Source organism: Salmo salar, chromosome 09 (genome assembly GCF_965601325.2).
Source record: "Salmo salar chromosome 09, fSalSal1, whole genome shotgun sequence".
In the NCBI taxonomy this organism is placed as follows: Eukaryota; Metazoa; Chordata; class Actinopteri; order Salmoniformes; family Salmonidae; genus Salmo; species Salmo salar.
The window spans coordinates 155,651,384-155,665,955 of NC_138299.1; positions in this window are offsets into that span (position 1 = coordinate 155,651,384).

Consider the following 14,572-nt stretch of genomic DNA (forward strand, 5'->3'; position numbering starts at 1 on the left):
ACCCTGGAACTGACCCTGTATATAGCTACTGACCCTGTATATAGATACTGACCCTGTATATAGATACTGACCCTGAATATAGATACTGACACTGGAACTGTCCCTGTATATAGCTACTGACCCTGTATATAGCTACTGTCCCTGTATATAGATACTGACCCTGTATATAGATACTGACCCTGTATATAGCTACTGACCCTGTATATAGCTACTGACCCTGTATATAGCTACTGACCCTGGAACTGTCCCTGTATATAGCTACTGACCCTGTATATAGCTACTGACACTGGAACTGTCCCTGTATATAGCTACTGACCCTGGAACTGTCCCTGTATATAGCTACTGACCCTGTATATAGCTACTGACCCTGGAACTGTCCCTGTATATAACTACTGACCCTAGAACTGACCCTGTATATAGCTACTGACCCTGGAACTGTCCCTGTATATAGATACTGACCCTGGAACTGACCCTGTATATAGATACTGACACTGGAACTGTACCTGTATATAGCTACTGACCCTGTATATAGATACTGACCCTGTATATAGCTATTGACCCTGTATATAGCTACTGATCCTGTATATAGATACTGACCATGTATATAGCTACTGTCCCTGTATATAGATACTGACCCTGGAACTGTCCCTGTATATAGCTACTGACCCTGTATATAGCTACTGACCCTGGAACTGTCCCTGTATATAACTACTGACCCTAGAACTGACCCTGTATATAGCTACTGACCCTGGAACTGTCCCTGTATATAGATACTGACCCTGGAACTGACCCTGTATATAGCTACTGACCCTGTATATAGCTACTGACCCTGTATATAGCTACTGACCCTGTATATAGCTACTGACCCTGTATATAGCTACTGACCCTGTATATAGATACTGACCCTGTATATAGCTACTGTCCCTGTATATAGATACTGACACTGGAACTGTACCTGTATATAGCTACTGTCCCTGTATATAGATACTGACCCTGTATATAGCTACTGTCCCTGTATATAGATACTGACCCTGTATATAGCTACTGTCCCTGTATATAGATACTGACACTGGAACTGTACCTGTATATAGCTACTGACCCTGTATATAGATACTGACCCTGTATATAGCTACTGACCCTGTATATAGCTACTGATCCTGTATATAGATACTGACCATGTATATAGCTACTGTCCCTGTATATAGATACTGACACTGGAACTGTACCTGTATATAGCTACTGACCCTGTATATAGCTACTGTCCCTGTATATAGCTACTGTCCCTGTATATAGATACTGACACTGTACATAGCTACTGTCCCTGTATATAGCTACTGTCCCTGTATATAGATACTGACCCTGTATATAGCTACTGACCCTGTATATAGCTACTGACCCTGTATATAGCTACTGACCCTGTATATAGCTACTGACCCTGTATATAGCTACTGACCCTGTATATAGCTACTGACCCTGGAACTGTCCCTGTATATAACTACTGACCCTAGAACTGACCCTGTATATAGCTACTGACCCTGGAACTGTCCCTGTATATAGATACTGACCCTGGAACTGACCCTGTATATAGATACTGACACTGGAACTGTACCTGTATATAGCTACTGACCCTGTATATAGATACTGACCCTGTATATAGCTATTGACCCTGTATATAGCTACTGATCCTGTATATAGATACTGACCATGTATATAGCTACTGTCCCTGTATATAGATACTGACCCTGGAACTGTCCCTGTATATAGCTACTGACCCTGTATATAGCTACTGACCCTGGAACTGTCCCTGTATATAACTACTGACCCTAGAACTGACCCTGTATATAGCTACTGACCCTGGAACTGTCCCTGTATATAGATACTGACCCTGGAACTGACCCTGTATATAGCTACTGACCCTGTATATAGCTACTGACCCTGTATATAGCTACTGACCCTGTATATAGCTACTGACCCTGTATATAGCTACTGACCCTGTATATAGATACTGACCCTGTATATAGCTACTGTCCCTGTATATAGATACTGACACTGGAACTGTACCTGTATATAGCTACTGTCCCTGTATATAGATACTGACCCTGTATATAGCTACTGTCCCTGTATATAGATACTGACCCTGTATATAGCTACTGTCCCTGTATATAGATACTGACACTGGAACTGTACCTGTATATAGCTACTGACCCTGTATATAGATACTGACCCTGTATATAGCTACTGACCCTGTATATAGCTACTGATCCTGTATATAGATACTGACCATGTATATAGCTACTGTCCCTGTATATAGATACTGACACTGGAACTGTACCTGTATATAGCTACTGACCCTGTATATAGCTACTGTCCCTGTATATAGCTACTGTCCCTGTATATAGATACTGACACTGTATATAGCTACTGTCCCTGTATATAGCTACTGTCCCTGTATATAGATACTGACCCTGTATATAGCTACTGACCCTGTATATAGCTACTGACCCTGTATATAGCTACTGACCCTGTATATAGCTACTGACCCTGTATATAGATACTGACCCTGTATATAGCTACTGTCCCTGTATATAGCTACTGTCCCTGTATATAGATACTGACCCTGTATATAGCTACTGTCCCTGTATATAGATACTGACCCTGTATATAGCTACTGTCCCTGTATATAGATACTGACACTGGAACTGTACCTGTATATAGCTACTGACCCTGTATATAGATACTGACCCTGTATATAGCTACTGACCCTGTATATAGCTACTGATCCTGTATATAGATACTGACCATGTATATAGCTACTGACCCTGTATATAGATACTGACCCTGTATATAGCTACTGACCCTGTATATAGCTACTGACCCTGTATATAGATACTGACCATGTATATAGCTACTGTCCCTGTATATAGATACTGACACTGGAACTGTCCCTGTATATAGCTACTGACCCTGTATATAGCTACTGACCCTGTATATAGCTACTGACCCTGTATATAGCTACTGTCCCTGTATATAGATACTGACCCTGTATATAGCTACTGACCCTGGAACTGACCCTGTATATAGCTACTGACCCTGGAACTGACCCTGTATATAGCTACTGACCCTGGAACTGACCCTGTATATAGCTACTGACCCTGTATATAGATACTGACCCTGTATATAGATACTGACCCTGTATATAGATACTGACCCTGGAACTGTCCCTGTATATAGCTACTGACCCTGTATATAGCTACTGACCCTGGAACTGTCCCTGTATATAGCTACTGACCCTGGAACTGTCCCTGTATATAGCTACTGACCCTGTATATAGCTACTGACACTGTATATAGATACTGACCCTGTATATAGATACTGACACTGGAACTGTCCCTGTATATAGCTACTGACCCTGTATATAGATACTGACCCTGTATATAGCTACTGACCCTGTATATAGATACTGACCCTGTATATAGCTACTGACCCTGTATATAGCTACTGACCCTGTAAATAGATACTGACCCTGTATATAGATACTGACCCTGTATATAGATACTGACACTGGAACTGTACCTGTATATAGCTACTGACCCTGTATATAGCTACTGTCCCTGTATATAGATACTGACCCTGTATATAGCTACTGACCCTGGAACTGTCCCTGTACATAGCTACTGACCCTGGAACTGTCCCTGTATATAGCTACTGACCCTGTATATAGATACTGACCCTGTATATAGCTACTGACCCTGTATATAGCTACTGACCCTGTATATAGATACTGACCCTGTATATAGCTACTGTCCCTGTATATAGATACTGACACTGGAACTGTACCTGTATATAGCTACTGTCCCTGTATATAGATACTGACCCTGTATATAGCTACTGTCCCTGTATATAGATACTGACCCTGTATATAGCTACTGTCCCTGTATATAGATACTGACACTGGAACTGTACCTGTATATAGCTACTGACCCTGTATATAGATACTGACCCTGTATATAGCTACTGACCCTGTATATAGCTACTGATCCTGTATATAGATACTGACCATGTATATAGCTACTGTCCCTGTATATAGATACTGACACTGGAACTGTACCTGTATATAGCTACTGTCCCTGTATATAGATACTGACCCTGTATATAGCTACTGTCCCTGTATATAGCTACTGTCCCTGTATATAGATACTGACCCTGAATATAGCTACTGACCCTGTATATAGCTACTGACCCTGTATATAGCTACTGACCCTGTATATAGATACTGACCCTGTATATAGCTACTGTCCCTGTATATAGCTACTGTCCCTGTATATAGATACTGACCCTGTATATAGCTACTGTCCCTGTATATAGATACTGACCCTGTATATAGCTACTGTCCCTGTATATAGATACTGACACTGGAACTGTACCTGTATATAGCTACTGACCCTGTATATAGATACTGACCCTGTATATAGCTACTGACCCTGTATATAGCTACTGATCCTGTATCATACGCCGAGCTACTGACCCTGTATATAGATACTGACCCTGTATATAGCTACTGACCCTGTATATAGCACTGACCGTGCTGACCCTGTATATAGCTACTGACCCTGTATATAGCTACTGATCCTGTATATAGATACTGACCATGTATATAGCTACTGTCCCTGTATATAGATACTGACACTGGAACTGTCCCTGTATATAGCTACTGACCCTGTATATAGCTACTGACCCTGTATATAGCTACTGACCCTGTATATAGCTACTGTCCCTGTATATAGATACTGACCCTGTATATAGCTACTGACCCTGGAACTGACCCTGTATATAGCTACTGACCCTGGTATATAGCTACTGACCCTGTATATAGCTACTGACCCTGTATATAGATACTGACCCTGTATATAGATACTGACCATGGAACTGTCCCTGTATATAGCTACTGACCCTGTATATAGCTACTGACCCTGGAACTGTCCCTGTATATAGCTACTGACCCTGGAACTGTCCCTGTATATAGCTACTGACCCTGTATATAGCTACTGACACTGTATATAGATACTGACCCTGTATATAGATACTGACACTGGAACTGTCCCTGTATATAGCTACTGACCCTGTATATAGATACTGACCCTGTATATAGCTACTGACCCTGTATATAGATACTGACCCTGTATATAGCTACTGACCCTGTATATAGCTACTGACCCTGTATATAGATACTGACCCTGTATATAGATACTGACCCTGTATATAGATACTGACACTGGAACTGTACCTGTATATAGCTACTGACCCTGTATATAGCTACTGTCCCTGTATATAGATACTGACCCTGTATATAGCTACTGACTCTGGAACTGTCCCTGTACATAGCTACTGACCCTGGAACTGTCCCTGTATATAGCTACTGACCCTGTATATAGATACTGACCCTGTATATAGCTACTGACCCTGGAACTGTCCCTGTATATAGCTACTGACCCTGGAACTGTCCCTGTATATAGCTACTGACCCTGTATATAGATACTGACCCTGTATATAGCTACTGTCGCTGTATATAGCTACTGACCCTGGAACTGTCCCTGTATATAGCTACTGACTATGTATATAGATACTGACCCTGTATATAGCTATTGACCCTGTATATAGCTACTGACCCTGTATATAGATACTGTCCCTGTATATAGCTACTGTCCCTGTATATAGATACTGTCCCTGGAACTGTCCCTGTATATAGCTACTGACCCTGGAACTGTCCCTGTATATAGCTACTGACCCTGGAACTGTCCCTGTATATAGCTACTGTCCCTGTATATAGCTACTGACCCTGTATATAGCTACTGACCCTGTATATAGCTACTGACCCTGTATATAGATACTGTCCCTGTATATAGCTACTGACCCTGTATATAGCTACTGACCCTGGAACTGACCCTGTATATAGATACTGACCCTGGAACTGTCCCTGTATATAGCTACTGACCCTGGAACTGACCCTGTATATAGCTACTGACCCTGGAACTGACCCTGTATATAGCTACTGATCCTGTATATAGATACTGACCCTGTATATAGCTACTGACCCTGGAACTGTCCCTGTATATAGCTACTGACCCTGTATATAGCTACTGACCCTGGAACTGACCCTGTATATAGCTACTGACCCTGGAACTGTCCCTGTATATAACTACTGACCCTAGAACTGACCCTGTATATAGCTACTGACCCTGGAACTGTCCCTATATAGTACTGACCTGGAACTGACCCTGTATATAGCTACTGACCCTGGAACTGACCCTGTATATAGCTACTGACCCTGTATATAGCTACTGACCCTGTATATAGATACTGACCCTGTATATAGCTACTGACCCTGTATATAGATACTGACCACTGTATATAGCTACTGTCCCTGTATATAGATACTGACCCTGGAACTGTCCCTGTATATAGCTACTGACCCTGTATATAGATACTGACCCTGTATATAGATACTGACCCTGGCACTGACCCTGTATATAGCTACTGATCCTGTATATAGATACTGACCATGTATATAGCTACTGTTCCTGTATATAGCTACTGACCCTGGAACTGTCCCTGTATATAGCTACTGTCCCTGTATATAGATACTGACCCTGTATATAGCTACTGACCCTGTATATAGCTACTGTCCCTGTATATAGCTACTGACCCTGTATATAGCTACTGTCCCTGTATATAGATACTGACCCTGTATATAGCTACTGACCCTGGAACTGACCCTGTATATAGCTACTGACCCTGGAACTGACCCTGTATATAGCTACTGACCCTGTATATAGCTACTGACCCTGTATATAGATACTGACCCTGTATATAGATACTGACACTGGAACTGTCCCTGTATATAGCTACTGACCCTGGAACTGACCCTGTATATAGCTACTGACCCTGTATATAGCTACTGACCCTGTATATAGCTACTGACCCTGGAACTGACCCTGTATATAGCTACTGACCCTGGAACTGTCCCTGTATATAGCTACTTACCCTGTATATAGCTACTGACCCTGGAACTGTCCCTGTATATAGCTACTGACCCTGGAACTGTCCCTGTATATAGCTACTGACCCTGTATATAGCTACTGACCCTGGAACTGACCCTGTATATAGCTACTGACCCTGTATATAGCTACTGACCCTGTATATAGATACTGACCCTGTATATTTATACTGACCCTGGAACTGAGCCTGTATATAGCTACTGACCCTGTATATAGCTACTGACCCTGTATATAGATACTGACCCTGTATATAGCTACTGACCCTGGAACTGTACCTGTATATAGATACTGACCCTGTATATAGCTACTGACCCTGTATATAGCTACTGACCCTGTATATAGCTACTGACCCTGTATATAGCTACTGACCCTGGAACTGTCCCTGTATATAGCTACTGACCCTGGAACTGCCTGTATATGCTACTGTCCCTGTATATAGCTACTGACCCTGGAACTGTCCCTGTATATAGCTACTGACCCTGGAACTGTCCCTGTATATAGCTACTGACCCTGTATATAGATACTGACCCTATATATAGCTACTGTCCCTGTATATAGCTACTGACCCTGGAACTGTCCCTGTATATAGCTACTGACCCTGTATATAGATACTGAACCTGTATATAGCTACTGACCCTGGAACTGACCCTGTATATAGCTACTGACCCTGTATATAGATACTGACCCTGTATATAGCTACTGTCCCTTTATATAGATACTGACCCTGGAACTGTCCCTGTATATAGCTACTGTCCCTGTATATAGATACTGACCCTGTATATATCTACTGACCCTGGAACTGACCCTGTATATAGCTACTGACCCTGGAACTGTCCCTGTATATAGCTACTGACCCTGTATATAGCTACTGACCCTGGAACTGACCCTGTATATAGCTACTGACCCTGGAACTGTCCCTGTATATAGCTACTGACCCTGGAACTGACCCTGTATATAGCTACTGACCCTGGAACTGACCCTGTATATAGCTAATGATCCTGTATATAGATACTGACCCTGTATATAGCTACTGACCCTGGAACTGTCCCTGTATATAGCTACTGACCCTGTATCTGACCCTGTATATAGCTACTGACCCTGGAACTGTCCCTGTATATAGATCCTGACCCTGGAACTGACCCTGTATATAGCTACTGACCCTGTATATAGCTACTGACCCTGTATATAGCTACTGACCCTGTATATAGATACTGACCCTGTATATAGCTACTGTCCCTGTATATAGATACTGACACTGGAACTGTACCTGTATATAGCTACTGACCCTGTATATAGATACTGACCCTGTATATAGCTATTGACCCTGTATATAGCTACTGATCCTGTATATAGATACTGACCATGTATATAGCTACTGACCCTGGAACTGACCCTGTATATAGCTACTGTCCCTGTATATATATACTGACCCTGTATATAGCTACTGACCCTGTATATAGATACTGTCCCTGTATATAGATACTGACACTGTATATAGATACTGACCCTGTATATAGCTACTGATCCTGTATATAGATACTGACCATGTATATAGCTACTGTCCCTGTATATAGCTACTGACCCTGGAACTGTCCCTGTATATAGATACTGACCCTGGAACTGACCCTGTATATAGCTACTGACCCTGTATATAGCTACTGACCCTGGAACTGTCCCTGTATATAGCTACTGACCCTGGAACTGACCCTGTATATAGCTACTGACCCTGTATATAGCTACTGACCCTGTATATAGCTACTGACCCTGGAACTGACCCTGTATATAGCTACTGACCCTGGAACTGTCCCTGTATATAGCTACTGACCCTGTATATAGCTACTGACCCTGGAACTGTCCCTGTATATAGCTACTGACCCTGTATATAGCTACTGACCCTGGAACTGACCCTGTATATAGCTACTGACCCTGTATATAGCTACTGACCCTGTATATAGATACTGACCCTGTATATTTATACTGACCCTGGAACTGACCCTGTATATAGCTACTGACCCTGTATATAGCTACTGACCCTGTATATAGATACTGACACTGTATATAGCTACTGACCCTGGAACTGTACCTGTATATAGATACTGACCCTGTATATAGCTACTGACCCTGTATATAGCTACTGACCCTGTATATAGCTACTGACCCTGGAACTGTCCCTGTATATAGCTACTGACCCTGGAACTGTCCCTGTATATAGCTACTGTCCCTGTATATAGCTACTGACCCTGGAACTGTCCCTGTATATAGGTACTGACCCTGGAACTGTCCCTGTATATAGCTACTGACCCTGTATATAGATACTGACCCTATATATAGCTACTGTCCCTGTATATAGCTACTGACCCTGGAACTGTCCCTGTATATAGCTACTGACCCTGTATATAGATACTGACCCTGTATATAGCTACTGACCCTGGAACTGACCCTGTATATAGCTACTGACCCTGTATATAGATACTGACCCTGTATATAGCTACTGTCCCTGTATATAGATACTGACCCTGGAACTGTCCCTGTATATAGCTACTGTCCCTGTATATAGATACTGACCCTGTATATAGCTACTGACCCTGGAACTGACCCTGTATATAGCTACTGACCCTGGAACTGTCCCTGTATATAGCTACTGACCCTGTATATAGCTACTGACCCTGGAACTGACCCTGTATATAGCTACTGACCCTGGAACTGTCCCTGTATATAGCTACTGACCCTGGAACTGACCCTGTATATAGCTACTGACCCTGGAACTGACCCTGTATATAGCTAATGATCCTGTATATAGATACTGACCCTGTATGTAGCTACTGACCCTGGAACTGTCCCTGTATATAGCTACTGACCCTGTATATAGCTACTGACCCTGGAACTGACCCTGTATATAGCTACTGACCCTGGAACTGTCCCTGTATATAACTACTGACCCTATAACTGACCCTGTATATAGCTACTGACCCTGGAACTGTCCCTGTATATAGATCCTGACCCTGGAACTGACCCTGTATATAGCTACTGACCCTGTATATAGCTACTGACCCTGTATATAGCTACTGACCCTGTATATAGATACTGACCCTGTATATAGCTACTGTCCCTGTATATAGATACTGACACTGGAACTGTACCTGTATATAGCTACTGACCCTGTATATAGATACTGACCCTGTATATAGCTACTGACCCTGTATATAGCTACTGATCCTGTATATAGATACTGACCATGTATATAGCTACTGACCCTGGAACTGATCCTGTATATAGCTACTGTCCCTGTATATATATACTGACCCTGTATATAGCTACTGACCCTGTATATAGATACTGTCCCTGTATATAGATACTGACACTGTATATAGATACTGACCCTGTATATAGCTACTGATCCTGTATATAGATACTGACCATGTATATAGCTACTGTCCCTGTATATAGCTACTGACCCTGGAACTGTCCCTGTATATAGATACTGACCCTGGAACTGACCCTGTATATAGCTACTGACCCTGTATATAGCTACTGACCCTGTATATAGCTACTGACCCTGTATATAGCTACTGACCCTGGAACTGTCCCTGTATATAGCTACTGACCCTGTATATAGCTACTGACCCTGTATATAGCTACTGTCCCTGTATATAGATACTGACCCTGTATATAGATACTGACCCTGGAACTGACCCTGTATATAGCTACTGACCCTGGAACTGACCCTGTATATAGCTACTGACCCTGTATATAGCTAATGACCCTGTATATAGCTACTGACCCTGTATATAGATACTGACCCTGTATATAGCTACTGTCCCTGTATATAGATACTGACACTGGAACTGTCCCTGTATATAGCTACTGACCCTGTATATAGCTACTGACCCTGTATATAGCTACTGTCCCTGTATATAGATACTGACCCTGTATATAGATACTGACCCTGGAACTGACCCTGTATATAGCTACTGACCCTGGAACTGACCCTGTATATAGCTACTGACCCTGTATATAGCTAATGACCCTGTATATAGATACTGACCCTGTATATAGATACTGACACTGGAACTGTCCCTGTATATAGCTACTGACCCTGGAACTGTCCCTGTATATAGCTACTGACCCTGTATATAACTACTGACCCTGGAACTGTCCCTGTACATAGCTACTGACCCTGGAACTGTCCCTGTATATAGCTACTGTCCCTGTATATTGCTACTGACCCTGGAACTGACCCTGTATATAGCTACTGACCCTGTATATAGCTACTGACCCTGTATATAGATACTGACCCTGTATATAGATACTGACACTGGAACTGTCCCTGTATATAGCTACTGACCCTGTATATAGCTACTGACCCTGTATATAGCTACTGACCCTGTATATAGCTACTGACCCTGGAACTGTCCCTGTATATAGCTACTGACCCTGGAACTGTCCCTGTATATAGCTACTGACCCTGTATATAGATACTGACCCTGTATATAGCTACTTTCCCTGTATATAGCTACTGACCCTGGAACTGTCCCTGTATATAGCTACTGACCCTGTATATAGCTACTGACCCTGGAACTGTCCCTGTATATAGCTACTGACCCTGTATATAGCTACTGACCCTGGAACTGTCCCTGTATATAGCTACTGACCCTGTATATAGCTACTGACCCTGGAACTGTCCCTGTATATAGCTACTGACCCTGGAACTGTCCCTGTATATAGCTACTGTCCCTGTATATAGATACTGACCCTGTATATAGCTACTGTCCCTGTATATAGCTACTGACCCTGGAACTGACCCTGTATATAGCTACTGTCCCTGTATATAGATACTGACCCTGTATATAGATACTGACCCTGTATATAGATACTGACCCTGTATATAGATACTGTCCCTGTATATAGATACTGACCCTGGAACTGACCCTGTATATAGCTACTGACCCTGTATATAGCTACTGTCCCTGTATATAGCTACTGACCCTGGAACTGACCCTGTATATAGCTACTGACCCTGTATATAGATACTGACCCTGTATATAGCTACTGACCCTGTATATAGATACTGACCCTGTATATAGCTACTGTCCCTGTATATAGATACTGACCCTGTATATAGCTACTGACCCTGTATATAGCTACTGACCCTGTATATAGCTACTGACCCTGTATATAGATACTGACCCTGTATATAGATACTGACCCTGTATATAGCTACTGACCCTGTATATAGATACTGACCCTGTATATAGCTACTGTCCCTGTATATAGATACTGACCCTGTATATAGCTACTGACCCTGTATATAGCTACTGACCCTGTATATAGCTACTGACCCTGTATATAGATACTGACCCTGTATATAGCTACTGTCCCTGTATATAGATACTGAGACTGGAACTGTCCCTGTATATAGCTACTGACCCTGTATATAGATACTGACCCTGTATATAGCTACTGACCCTGTATATAGCTACTGACCCTGTATATAGATACTGACCCTGTATATAGCTACTGACCCTGGAACTGTCCCTGTATATAGCTACTGACCCTGGAACTGACCCAGTATATAGCTACTGACCCTGGAACTGTCCCTGTATATAGCTACTGACCCTGGAACTGACCCTGTATATAGCTACTGACCCTGGAACTGTCCCTGTATATAGCTACTGACCCTGGAACTGACCCTGTATATAGCTACTGACCCTGGAACTGACCCTGTATATTGCTACTGATCCTGTATATAGATACTGACCCTGTATATAGCTACTGACCCTGGAACTGTCCCTGTATATAGCTACTGACCCTGTATATAGCTACTGACCCTGGAACTGACCCTGTATATAGCTACTGACCCTGGAACTGACCCTGTATATAGCTACTGACCCTGTATATAGCTACTGACCCTGGAACTGTCCCTGTATATAGCTACTGACCCTGGAACTGACCCTGTATATAGCTACTGACCCTGTATATAGCTACTGACCCTGGAACTGTCCCTGTATATAGCTACTGACCCTGTATATAGCTACTGACCCTGGAACTGTCCCTGTATATAGCTACTGACCCTGTATATAGGTACTGACCCTGGAACTGTCCCTGTATATAGCTACTGACCCTGGAACTGTCCCTGTATATAGCTACTGACCCTGGAACTGTCCCTGTATATAGTTACTGACCCTGGAACTGACCCTGTATATAGCTACTGACCCTGGAACTGACCCTGCATATAACTACTGACCCTGGAACTGTCCCTGTATATAGCTACTGACCCTGGAACTGACCCTGTATATAGCTACTGACCCTGGAACTGTCCCTGTATATAGCTACTGACCCTGTATATAGCTACTGACCCTGTATATAGCTACTGACCCTGGAACTGTCCCTGTATATAGCTACTGACCCTGGAACTGTCCCTGTATATAGCTACTGACCCTGGAACTGTCCCTGTATATAGCTACTGACCCTGGAACTGTCCCTGTATATAGCTACTGACCCTGGAACTGACCCTGTATATAGATACTGACCCTGGAACTGTCCCTGTATATAGCTACTGACCCTGGAACTGTCCCTGTATATAGCTACTGACCCTGGAACTGTCCCTGTATATAGCTACTGACCCTGGAACTGACCCTGTATATAGCTACTGACCCTGTATATAGATACTGACCCTGGAACTGACCCTGTATATAGATACTGACCCTGGAACTGTCCCTGTATATAGCTACTGACCCTGGAACTGTCCCTGTATATAGCTACTGACCCTGGAACTGACCCTGTATATAGCTACTGACCCTGTATATAGATACTGACCCTGGAACTGACCCTGTATATAGCTACTGACCCTGGAACTGACCCTGTATATAGCTACTGACCCTGGAACTGTCCCTGTATATAGCTACTGACCCTGGAACTGTCCCTGTATATAGCTACTGACCCTGGAACTGACTTTCTCGTGTTCTTCTTATTTATTTTTCTCATGTGTTTGTTTGTTGTTGTTTGTTGTTGTAGTAAGGTAGTATCGATTACTGCATGGTTGGGAATGAGCAATCAAAAAAGGCATTTCATTGTATTAGTGCAAGTGACTATAAAACCTTGAACCTTAACACTTATCCTGTTGTACTAAATCAAAGTTAATTTGTTGCTTGCACAGGATACAACAGCTGTAAACAGTACAGTGAAATGCTTTCCTATAAGCTCTTATAGTGTGTGTGTGTGTGTGTGTGTGTGTGTGTGTGTGTGTGTGTGTGTGTGTGTGTGTCTGATAGCTTCGTGATGAACTACAGTATGTGACAACTTCTCTCTTCCAATCCTTTGATTCTGAAAGATCAAGTATAGTATCAATATTTGTGTGGGATATGCGTTACCATGACAACTGCACAACCTCTGACCTCAACATCAGAAGTCATTGCTCCACACCTGTTGTGTTGCTGTGAAACCCACCTGTTGCCGTGGAAACACACACACACACACACACACACACACACACACACACACACACACACACACACACA